The sequence below is a fragment of the Rhinolophus sinicus genome, chromosome 18 (assembly GCF_057876585.1).
Source record: "Rhinolophus sinicus isolate RSI-liver-muscle chromosome 18, RSI-T2T, whole genome shotgun sequence".
Taxonomy (NCBI): domain Eukaryota; kingdom Metazoa; phylum Chordata; class Mammalia; order Chiroptera; family Rhinolophidae; genus Rhinolophus; species Rhinolophus sinicus.
This window is the reverse complement of record NC_142518.1, coordinates 3,181,875-3,194,821: the sequence shown is the minus strand read 5'-3', so window position 1 is coordinate 3,194,821 and position 12,947 is coordinate 3,181,875. Positions and strand designations below refer to the sequence as shown.

The window sequence follows — 12,947 nt, the reverse complement described above, 5'->3', positions numbered from 1 at the left end:
AAGAAGGTGGTGTGCATGGTTTTGGGAGGCAGGACCGTATGACAGTCAGGCTCAGCCCAACTTACACATCATAAGTGCCGTTCCATGGGCAAGACCGGCGTCCCAAACTTGCTGATGCTATTATTATCCGGGATGGTTCTGTGTGTGTGTGTGTGTGTGTGTGCGCGCAAGCCAGGAAAATGCTTGGCCAGATGGCTGGCTGGGTGGACATCCATATACATGAGTGCGGTGGTTAATTTTACATGTTAACTTCGCTGGGTCGTGGAGTGTTTCCAGATGAGACTGGCCTTTGAGTCAGAAGACGGAGGGAAGCAGATGGCCCTTCCAACGGGGCGGGCCGCGTCCAGTCTGTCGAGAGCCTGAAAAGACAAAGCAGTGGAGGAAGGGAGGGTTTGTGTGACTGGCCGAGCTGGGAGGTGGTTGTTGCCTTGCCTCAGGCTGCGTCTGCGACCATGGCTCCCCCGGTTCTCACGCCTTCACACCGGCCTCCCTGGGCCTCCGGCTGAGAGGGCAGGTCGGGGACTCCTCAGCTTTCCCAATCTTGTGAGCCAAACCCTCGTAATATGTAATAGGCTGTCCCGTGTAACAGGAAGGATATGGAACCATAGTATATAAATATGTTATAATACATGACATTATTTATCATAATATGTAATAATGTATTATATAATATATAATAGTATAGACTATAAATATGTAAAGGAGATGTGTAATATGAAGGCTATGTATAACTGAATGTATGTAAATATAAATTATATATGTATATAATAGATGAGTGACAGATACGTGGTAATAGAGAGATGCATGATAGACAGCAGATAAGATAGGTGATAGGTGGGCAGATATATCGATAAGATAAGATGGATAATTGATAGGCAGGTAGATAGGCATAGCTGATAGGTGAGATACAGGAGAGATAGGTAAGACAGACGATGGATGGATAGATAGATTGATAGACAGACAGACAGATAGATAGATAGATAGACAGATAGATAGAATGGATAGATATATAGGTGGACTGATAGAGAGATGAGATATATTAGATACATTGATGGAATAGTTCAATGGATGGATGGATGGATAGATAAATAGATGGAAAGAGATTAGATAAGATAAATATAGGGATGGAATTGATAGATAGATAGACAGACAGACAGACAGATAGATGACAGACAGACAGACAGGCAGGCAGATCGACCCTGCCGCTTCTCGTGACCTGCACAGACACAGCAGGCCCGGGCAGTGTGTGGACATGTGTCGGGAGCCTGGCAGAGGCTTGGCCAGTTGGGGGATTTGGCAGAATGCGTATGCGTGAGGGATGCAGAGCGCCGTGCTTTGGTTCCAAGTTAAAATGGGTTAAAATCCAGGCTCTTGAGCACAGTTGCTGGATGGCCTTGGCTGAGCTATGAAAAGTCTCTTCAACTATCGTTCCCTTTTCTGTGAAGTGGCAAGAATGCTCTCTGCCCCACAGATTAGGAATATTAAGTAAAACCACATACTAAAACCTGGGGCGGTCAGCGTTTAACAAAGAGATGCTTTCACGGACAAAGTATCAGAGTCAGAATTATCCCCTGAGAAGATTTTGAATGCGTCGCATTTAAATGGATCCATTTAATGACATACTTAACCGAATGCCTCGTTTGTTGTGAGGTAGGGTTAGCAATTATGCCAGAGAGGGTCTCTGCTTTCAAGAGTCTTGAAATGTCTACTGCACATGGGCAAAGAAGGGCAGGCGGCATATTATCAGGTGGGTCCCGATAATTATGTTTTCCTGTAATTATACAGTCACTTTCTTCATTTCTGCCCTTCTGTCACCCTCTCTCCTACATCCCTCCCTCTCTCCCTTCCTCCCTCTCTTCCTCTCTCCCCTCCTCCATTTCTCTTTCTCTAAGGTCAGTCAAGTGTGACCAGTAATCGGTGAACCATCTCTTTAAGCTGCTGTGTGTATGTGTGTGGAGAGGTGCGTGAGTGTGTGTGAAGGGGGTGCATTCGTTAATCGACTGTAAAAAAAATTACACCTGCAATTTTTTACAAGTATAAATGAAATATATCTCACTGAGGAGAAATACGCACCCATTATGGTAAAACGCCAAAAAAATAAAAAAAATAAAAGTGAAACAAAATAGCATTGAATGTATATATAATGCCTCTGTTTTTTTATAATGGCTGAAAGCATACAATGTATGTGTGAGTTGAATACATGAAGGCAGAGCTTAGAAAAACATCTCTGGGGAAATGGAGAGCCATTCCAGGCAGACATTCGAAGAGCCCTGTTTAGAAACGGCAATCCAGAAACCATTCCCTGCAGTGTTGACTGAAAATAGCCTCGACATAGTTAAAGGGATTTCGCTGCAATGAGACATTCCTGAGAAAAACGTGATACGTGTACAGGAACGGGGCACTCGATGGGATGTATGCAATTCTGTCCTGTGCATTTAGCTGTGTTTACGGTTGTTTAACAGGTAATTACTTTTTCATTCCAATGAGGAAAAAAAAAGTCGCTGCTTGTGAGCAAATTGTAGGCGAGTTGTCCTCTTTCTGTTCAGGCGAGATCGCAGCTACGGGGAGAAGGTAGCCCCCATTTCATTGAGAGACGCTCTAAGTGTGGCCCTTGCAGTATCGGCCCACGGCTCTGTGCGCAGGTTACAGACGCTGGTCACGCAAGCAGCTCTCCTGCACGACCGCTTTCTTTTTGGCCTGCCTCAGTTTGTTGGTCCTGACTGTCCTATTTCCTGGGTGTAGCTCCCTTATTTTCCCCTGATGAGAACTGCACCCCTGGGGTGGGGGGAACCTTCCCGAATATTTGACAGCACTTCACTCCTGTGACTTTTACATAGGACGTGGATACCAGGAGGAGGAAATAAAACCAATACTACTAGGAACATACTTAGCTCACGAATGACAGCGTCTGGAATGAGGGGGTCGCATTCCTTGTGAAATATGTTTTGTAGAAAACTCTCCATTCCAGTTCTCTGCCCATCGTTTTTTATTTTATTTTTTATTTTTTTGCTGTTGAGTTGTTCGAGTCCTTTCTATATTTTGGATATTAACCTCTTATCGGATGTAGGATTTGCAAATAACTTTTCTCATCGCGTAGGTTGCCTTTCCATTCTGTCAATCGTTTCTTTCGCTGTGTAGAAACTTCCGTTGGATGTGGTCTCATGAATTTATTTTGGTTTTTGTTTCCTGTGCTTTTGGTGTCTTATCCAGGAAATCACTGTGAACACCAACATTAGGGAACATTTCCCCGGTGTGTGTGTGTGTGTGTGTGTGTGTGTGTGCGCGTGCGTGTTTTTTCCCCTAGGAGTTGTATGGTTTCAGGCCTTATGTATAAGTCTTTCATTTATTTTGAGTTCCTTTCTTTGTGAGTGGTGTAATGTGGGGATCGACGTTTATTCGTGGTGATTATTTTGCGATCTGTAAAGGTATCAAAACAATATACTATACGCGTTAAACATACACAATGTTATATGTCAGTTACCCATTGATTATATCTCAACATAACTGGAAACAAATTCTGGGGGGTAAAAAAACAAAACAGAAAAAAGAGCAGGCGGGTGGGAGGGAAGGGATAGCCAGTGGGGAGCTCCAGCTGGGCCGGGAGGCACAGGAAGGGGGAAATCAGACCGTTTCCTCCCCCAGTGGCCTTCCTTCTGGGTTTGCACTGGCCGAGCCCCTCTGCTGCTCCCCTCAGGGTGGCTGAGTCTGCACACCTCTGCCATTCTGGGGGGACACAGGACCCCTTGCTTTGGTCTGCTTGGGCCTGGGGGGTTCAAGCATTCTGCGTGCTGCCGGCCTCAGGGGTTGCTGTCCCCCCACTGCTCCGCTGCACTGTGACTTCTCAGCCTCCTCACTGTGGACATTTGCGGATGGACAGTTCTTTTTTGCATGTGCTCAAGTCGTCGTATGTCCTGTGGCACATTTACCAGCTTGCCTGGCTTCTTGGCACACTAGGCGCCAGTAGCACCCCTGAGCTCCCCAACTCAGCTGTGACCACCATAAAACGAGTGCGGACATCGCCAACCATCCGTTAGGGGGCAGACTCAGTCTCGGTGGAGAACCACTGCTCTCCACCCACACGTTGATAAATAGACCCTTTGGTGGTAGGTCCTTCCCTCAGCACTCTGCCAACATGCCACTGAGACGGGTTCAACGAGCAAAGTGTAAAGAGACGAGGCCATTGAGTCTTGAGGGAGTGAAACAGTAACATGAAAGCGTTAGACAGAGGTACTGCTGAAAAAATACATAAGGAGTGAATCTGGAAGGAAGGTAACGTGGTGTTACTTAGCGGTAGGAAGATCGTTTCCTAACGGTTTTGGTTTTCAGAAACAGAGCAGTGCTAAAATGTGTCACCTAGTTTGGAGGTATTTTTAAACGACTGAAGTCAAGGAAGATAGATTTGGGGCAGAGATTTTGAAGCTGTTGCAGATTTGCTGCTCAGTGGACACTTAGCAATGTCTACGGCGATTTGGGTCGTCCTGCCTGGGAGGAGGGGGTGTCCCTGTCACCTGCTGGGTGGGGACCAGGGACGTTGGTGAACACCCTACAGTGTTCGGGACGCCCCTCACTACTGGGAGTCAGCCAGCTCCAAGTATGAATAGTGTGAAGGTCAAGAAAGCCCCATCCAAGGCAGGAGAGCTGAGCTGGGGACCCCGAGACTGGTTTCTCGGGTGAGCTCACAAGAGATGAGTGACGTTAGGCATGTGATGTAACTTTCGAGGTTTCCTTTTTCTGATTCTATTAAGTGGAAGGGTCAGGAAAAGCATCTGTGGCATCCGTCCAGCTCTCGCTGTCCAAGGTACCAGCCGGCTTTTCCTAGCGATGTCTCAAAGTCGAAAATCAGCGACTTGTCTATTGCGCCGGCCGCTCCCGGTCCAGCTCAGGGTCTCTCTAGCGATACGTCACCTCTTAGAGTCAGAGTTACGGAGACAGAGGGACGCGTCCGTCACATCCGGTGGCTTTGAAGGTTTCATTACAGTGACCATTTGGAAAAGTGTCGCTGCTTTTCAGAGGAGTGGAGAATTATTATCACCGAGTGCGTTATTAAACAGATTAGCCGTAAGGAATACAGATAAGGATATGGCCTAAGTTTTTTCTTCAGTTAGTTGATAATTGAGTAGGAGAGAGAAGAGAGGCCCAGGAAAAGTTAAGTGGTGACAGCGTTTTGAATCACCCCACGCCCAAGTCACATGACATGTGACGCTGAGTCCATCTTTTGACCTGTGGATGGCCTGCTATTCGGAAACCTACCTTTGATCTGGGCCTTCAAGACGGTCCATTGCTCTGTTATATGGCTTCTCCCAGAGCAGAGCCTTTTCTCCCAGAGCAGAGCCTTTTCTTGAATGTTTTTACGATCACGTCAAGTGAAGGTGTGTCTTGGTTTCCTAGCCCCGGTTATGTCTAGGGATGGTTTTCATCTGTTCTGATCTTACATCCGTTCTTCCCGCGAGAGGCCGACTGCTGCATCCTTAGGAGAAGTCTGTTCCGTTGCTGACAGCCAATCCTCCACGTTGGTTCAAGTCCTGTACCCACCTCTACGGAGCAATTTTCAAACACTCGGGCATCTGGTATACCCTTGGATCTTTAGTGAGTAGCCCCCTCTTTGAAAAGACAAAACAGTTGCTTTTGGGGCATAGTAATTTAACAACAAAAAGTGACTCAATTGCCTGAAAAGTGTACTTGAAGACAGAGTATGCATTTGAGAGTATTTCCCTCTCTTTCTCTGTCTCTGTCTTTCTCACTGTACCTGTCTTACCTATCTTTCCATGTCCCCCCCCCCCCCCTCTCTCTCTCTCTCCCCATTTCTCCCTCTCTCCTAGGACAGCATTTCTTAACCATGTTTATATTGTTCCTTGAGGTCAGGTAATTCTTCGGTGTGGGGCGCTGTCCTGTGCATTGTAGGGTATTTAATACAGCGTTTGGTCTCTACGGACTAGATTCCAGTAGCACAGCCTCCCCCAGTGTGACAACCAGAAATGTCTTCAGCATTGCCACGTGTCCCCTGGAGGGCAAAATAGCCCTATTTATGAACCACTGCTCTAAGGAAACATAGATTTAAACATCTTAATTTACCCCACAAAAACCTGAAATAGCAGTTTCAGAAGGAGACGTGCTTTGGGCCTTACAGCATGTTTAATCTGGAAGGGGTGTTTACGTTTGATGTAACCACAGTCAGCTCTAGCGTGGCAGGGTAGGGACAGTGTGCGTTTGACACACTCAGTCATCAACCCACGTCACTGCGTGTGGTTACAACTCGGCATCTCTGTCATAGTTCCATTTTCTGTTTCTACTTCACGCGAAAACCGTATTGAGTGTTTTAAATGTACTGTCTGTCTTTCATTCTCACAATAGCAGCCTTACCAGGTGTATATTATGGTGACAACTGTACAGAGAAAGGACCAGAGACTTAGGCTGTTCAATGGGGCGGGTAGTTAAACAGTTGTGCTTATAAAGGAAGTAGCCTGTATCCCACTGGACGGTCCCTGGATGTTTATAAATGTGTTTAGAAGGACGACCGGGAGATGGACAGGCTTCACAGAAGACGTGGGTCTTTAGCCAGCCCTTAAACGACAGGGTCTGAGTAAGTGATGACAGACGGAGGCAAAGACCTTCCCTTGGGTGGCACAATGACAGAGAAACCTGGGACGCTCTGGGATGTTAAGTTAAGGAGCATGGATTGTGTCACGGGGCAGTCGTGGCCCACAGGCTAAATCCAGCCTGCCACCTGTTTTCAGCAATTCTTCCCCACACGCTGAGAATAGTTGTTATATATACTGAAATGACTGGGGGGCGGGGAACCAAAAGGAGATGCTTCGTGACACACAAAAATGATACGAAATGGAAATCTCAGTGTCCATAAATGAAGTTCCGTTGGCCCTCTGCCACGCTCAATCCGCGTGCATTGTCTGTATCTGCTTTCTCACTCCAGCAGCCAAACAGTGGGGACAGACACCATATGGCCCACGAAGCCGAAAATAATTCCTGCGTGGCCCTCGACAGAAGACGCCCCACGGCCCTCGGTTGTGCTATTTAAAAAGCACCCAGATTTGTGGCGTTGGACCAGCAGAAACAGGGTCCCTCTATCCCATCTATTAACCAAGTGTGGCCCTGTGGGCGGTCACCGTGGTAGCTTTAGGCAAGACCAGAAAACCCCTACGCTGATTTGGCTTTGCAGTGTGTTTGGGAAAAAACACACTTCCAACTTTGGGAAAAAACCCAATGGATTGGCCACTGTGGACATGCATTTTGGGGAGAGAGAAGGTGAGGTGCATCGAAACATAGGAAGGTGTGATTTCTGGATCCATGTAGCGACCTCGCTCAGGGCACGGGTCCCTGACTTGTGGGTGAAGGTGGTCATATCTCACGGGGTCCCTGAGCAGTTGTGTGTGGGCTCCTGTGTCCAGGCGTTTCCCCGAGGCCCCGTCTGCTGGAGACGGTCCCACTGCAGGCGGCCATGACAGAGGAAGGTACCGTGGGGTGGACGTCAGGGTCTTTCGCAGAAGATACTTAATAACAGCACCGACACGAGCGAACATACCCTGAGCCCCTAGCACTGATGGAGTGATTCTCTACGTGCATGGTGTACGTGTCTCATCTTCTATGTAAAACTTACGTCCATAACACTTACATCCCCCCTCGTAGATGTACGCTCCCGTTGGACAGTGGAGGAAACTGAGGCACGAGGACGTTGCATGAGCTGCCCAACGATGGCAGACTCGAGCTCAGGCATTCTGACTCGACTCTGTCTGTCCACTCAAGACGAACTACCTCCCTGGAGAGAAGAGTGAGCATTTAGTCCTGCGTTTCCACGACGTGGCTGCTGCAATGAGCCTTCCTTCTGTCTTATGTCGAATAATACCTGGGCATTTGCAGCCTGCCCCAGCACATACCTGGTCACGGCACACACACACACATGCACACACGTTGTCACTTTAACACTCATATATGCGTTCAAGAAGTCAAACCGTGTTCAAGTTTGTGACCTAGAAACCGCAACGCTCCACCACACCTGCTGGTTTTCATACCCCAGTGGTGTGTAAGTTACTCAGCAGGTAAATGACGTTCTCGCTCTAAGACGGATCGTCTCCCCGCCTCCTGGCCTGTCCATGTGTCCTCTGGGAGGTCCAAGAAGGTGTGGGCCATCCGCGGATTAGAAGCAGGAGTGGGCCAGTCCTTCAGGAATTTCCGATCTAAAACACAGACCTTAGCACCTTGTGGAAACCTGAGTTAAACCTGCTTTAAACCAGCGTGTAAAGTATGTAGCAGAAATGTGCAAACAATGGACTTTATGTAACCGTACTTTTCAGAAGTGAACAGAAAGAACTCAGCGTGTCAACCAGCCCCCTTTCCCATCCCTCGCAGCTCGGCAGAAACAGAGGCCAGAAGAGCTCAGAGCTAGAAAATTCGGCATCTCCAGGTGCCAGGGTCACATAAAAATTCAATGCCAATTAGAAGCAGGAAATGACAGCGTGAGTCAGTGAACTTGGCTCAGTGTGGACAAAACTGTGTGGTGATCTGCTTCTAAGGAAAAACCAGAAAGCAAGCGCAGGGCATGGTGGAGGCAGGCAGGGAGTTCTCACGTCTGAGTGTCGTGGCTGATGGGAAGGTTCCTCAAATCCAGTCACAAGAGGGTCGTCCCTGCTGGGGAAGGGGACGGGGATCTGAGGTCAGGTGAGAAGCCCCTTGCCGGGGATTCTGGCACAGCATTTACGTGAGCTTTGTAATCTGGCAATTCTGTTCACTCCTCAGGGACCGTTAGTGGGTGTGGTTTTATTTGCGTTTTCATGTCAAGGTGGCAGGATATGCTAACATTTTTAAATGCTTCAAATTGGCAATTAGCTTGACTTCTCCAGAGAAGTCATGTGTGTGTGTATAGATATATATCTCTATATACCTATATCTATCTATCTCTATATATACAGTGACACACAATATTTGGTAGTGGTGGGGAGTCTATATTTTTGTTTGTAAATATGAAATTTTTTTCATCACGTTCAGAACAAACGGAACCCAAATCCTTAGGACCCTCAAATATCCTCGTCTGGAATTTCTCTGCTGTCCCTTCCCGTCCATTGTCAGCAGTTGTGTTTCTGACGGGCCGCATTGAACCAGGAAACTCCGTCTGGCACGTATGACAGCCATTGCAGTGACGTCCTGGAATCAAACGGATCCTGTTTGCTGAGCCAGTCTTTGGGAAATGAACGGAAAGTGTCACTTAACTGCTTTGCTCTCTCAGGCCTGCTTACAGAAGTAGATTTAGGGACAGTGAGACTCTCCGATGCATCCTTTGCAGGATGTAAGGACCAATTGTTCCATTGGAACATGAGTCGGTTCCGCCAGGCGCCTTCACAAAGAACGGAGCCTTTCGGACGAGCAAACCCCCACGTAGGTCTTGACTCAGCAGCCCTGCTCGCAGAACTCGGTCAGCCCAGCAGTAAGCGGGGAGATGGGTTTTACATGAATGATGGATCACCAGCTGTTCCGGTGGGAAATCGTCTTTGCGCGTTTGCTTTCAGAAACCGAAGCTGACCTGAAATGTGTGCAAAAGTAAACGTTTACATTGTTCCACAAATCCAGCTCTAACAAGGGCTTAGGCCAATAAACTTTGCAAGTCTGGACTGCAGAATCGTCACTGCAGGAACGGAGAGCTGAAAGGTTTGGAAGCCCTTGTTTCTATGCCACAAGTTCTGAGTATAAGTTGCCCAAAAAAAAATTAGAAAAAAATCCAAATATGTGACAATAACCTGTTTGTTTACGAGGGACTTACACTAAGTCTTACAGCTGCAATGCTTTTATAGTTGTTTTTCTGACTACTTTTATACTGATGGCATTGAATGATATTACCTCCAGGAATTTTCATCCTAAGCCACTGATTAAGCCATTATTTTCACGCTTTCGTCTCAGTAGGTTCTTTCTATTCCCTGGCACTTTGGAGAAGAGCATCGTAATTGTTCCTTGGGACTAACCAACTCAGACTTTGTCAGTGATAATGTAGGAACGAGATTGTTGGGGTTTTGGGGAAAAAAATGGGAAAAACAAACAAAACACAGTGGAGACACGGAAGTGGAGACGCAAGAGATGCAGGTCCAGAAAGAGTGTGAAACACAGGCTGATTAAGTTAATAAAGGGAAAACGCATCAGAAAGATCGAAGGAGAACAGTATAAGTATCATGAGTGCCTTTATTCACGCACCCACCTAATAAATATTTATTGAAGATACAAGCTGCTCAGTTACAGTCTAGGAAACAAAGATGGCAGCTGCCCAGACACGGAGAAGTTCACAGACGTCATGATCAAATCAGCCACTTCAACCAAAAGGTAAAGGAAAATGTGAATCCAGAAAGTGGGGTGGGAGGGGCAGAGAACCTCACAAATACCTAAGAACCAAGGATACACGTATATGTGCTGTCGCACTCATGCAGCAAGAGAAAATTGAGCGTGCAGCCTCTGTGCCTGCAAAGATACCACTGCAACGAGTTGGAGGGACGTGTTTTCGTTGGCCGTGTCTCCGTGTTTTTATTGCCGTGAGAACGCACCTTGTGTCCCGATTCCCAGTGCCCGTCGAGCATAATCAGCTCAGCCAGTCGTGTTTGCTATTTGCCCTTCTCTCTCCAAAACTGTTTTCTGACACGGCGGCCACGCCAGGCTTTTCCTTGCCACTGTCAGCGTGGACTCGGCAGCCTGTCTTCTGTCCAGAGCGCAGCCTGGCTGCGGTGGTGAACTGGACGACGGCAGGGCCTCCTGGAGCGTCATTTTGGGAAGGACCTTCCCTCCTCACAATCAGCCTGTGCATCAGATTTCCGCCTCCTTTGCTACGTCCAGGTCCTGGCAGCCAGGATGTCTCTTCTGGTGGGTTGTGTGTCCGTGCGGTGCCTCTCCTCTTGGGAATCACATGGTCCCCCGCATGTGGTAAATTGTCTTTTCGGGGACCATTTAAATCAGATTTCATGCAGTCTCCCTTCCCACATGGAACTGAAGAAAGACGGTCAGCGGTTGTCACACAGCCTTTTATGTTAGCAGCACGGTTGCCTCGAGAAATTATTCCTTCAGAAATGAGTTTCAACACCTCATGCCAGCAGACGGCATGGTCTCCGTGTCCCAGCGTTTGTCAGATAATGATGATTACTATGTGGGAATTACGGTGCGCTCTCTCCACGAGAGCAGGGTTTTGACTTTGTGTTGCCACCGGTGTGTTTTCTAGAGCCCTGATTGTAAGAGCCATTTGGGCAAGACCATCTGTCTCATCCCTGAGCCTGAATTCTGACCTCTGTCTGTTTGACTGTTCAGAACCTGTGGCTGTAATACCCAGTGGCATCTTCCCCCAAAACCAAGCGCATCCTGACTCTGCCCTATCGCAATTCCCCCATTTCACAAGGAGTTGCCAAGTGACGGACTCACGTCTTAGGAAGCCCTCAGAAGCCTGAGCTTGTCGACACTGAGTGAGGCAGAAGATACGAGTTTTCACCAGTGTTTTGGAAGATGTGTTTTAACAAACCATTGTTACGAAATGACGAAAGCTCATGCCCTGACGTCCTCTCTGTAAACTCTGCTCATTGTGACGTTCTGTCCATGGCCGCCGTGAAGTTCGATGGTGTGATTTAGCTGGTGCACTGGACCTGGACTGCACGTTAGGACCCCCTGGGGAACGCAAGAAGTACGGCTGCCCGCTGCTATCCATAGAGCTCAAGGTTGTGCTCAGGGCAACAGGCTTTTCAAACATCGCCAGGGTAAAATCTTACGCCGTGAACGCCTGGTTTCCTACGGTCATGTTTCCTATTTCCTGCTTTGCCATGAAACCATCAAGATTTTTCTACCAGCAAAAGCATAATCCAGGAAGGTTTCTTTCCAGAAACCAGTCCAGACGCTCTTTAAAACATACACCAATAAGACCTAAAAGACCATTTGGCAAAATATGTTTTCTTTCTTTTTTTTTAAATATCTGGAGCTGCTTTCCCCTTTCACTACCCTTTGTGGCTTTTAAGAAAGGTCCTTCTCAGAGGAGGCTCAACCTTGATGCAGAAAGTATCCATTTCTTATGCCAGCAAATGCCATCAGGTTCATTTTCTGCCGAGCAGGGCTGTGTCGTACAGCACTTCCGCACCCGTGAGCAACCCGGAGCGAAGGGACAGGATTCTAAATATGCAAAAACCTTTCAGTGATTTTACGAGACACCCAGGATTTCCCCAGTCCTTTAACTCTCTGTATCTTAGATTTATTACTTCCCTCACCCTTGCCTTGTAATTGCTCACATCCTAGAAAAACCTTTCTTAATGAGTCCAGAAGCTGGAATCCCATCCATCTAACAATGAAGACGAAAGAGAAACCTTCCTCAGAGAAGCCTGTCGATTACAAGAATTTCTTATATGGCCTGGAGGTAAATGGTTTATATCTGTACCTCCATCAGGTTTTTGAAGATTTCTTCTTCAAAAAATTAACTTTTTTTTTTTTTTTTAACTTTTTCTTTCAAAATAAACCATTCATCTTTTCTCAAGGCAGGCGACGTGAGAATTCGCCCCACGGCCTTCAGCACTTCAATTCCCAGCCTCATGAAAATGTTTGTATAAATTAATAAAGGACCTGCCTCTTGATGTATAGACCCATTCCTAGAACACGTGCAATAATATGAGTTTCAAATGAAATACCTTTTGAATTTATCCTGGGAAATGATTCAGCTTAATTCCAATTATACCAGGAGAATGAGTTCACATTTTCACAGGTATGGCGGGATCGCTGTTTACTTTACGGTGCGATGCTGATGGCCAGGTAGCCCCCATAGGAACGTAACATGGACCACATAGCTGATTCTCATCTTCACGGGAAGACCAGGACACCCTAGCTTTTGTTTTAAAACAGAAAACACTTGAGCTTCAAATCGTGGAAAATTTTGAATAATCAGAGTCATCTCACACATGCCTGGAAAGGTGAGAGCAGACTTCAAGAGAAGTGTA

General features: G+C 47.1%; 1 protein-coding gene across 3 annotated transcripts in view; it reads left to right on the top strand.

Moving 5' to 3' along the window:
• The window catches only part of PUDP (pseudouridine 5'-phosphatase), a 495,490-nt gene that overhangs the window by 115,392 nt on the left and 367,151 nt on the right, over positions 1–12,947 (top strand). The gene's annotated exons all lie outside the window — the stretch shown is intronic.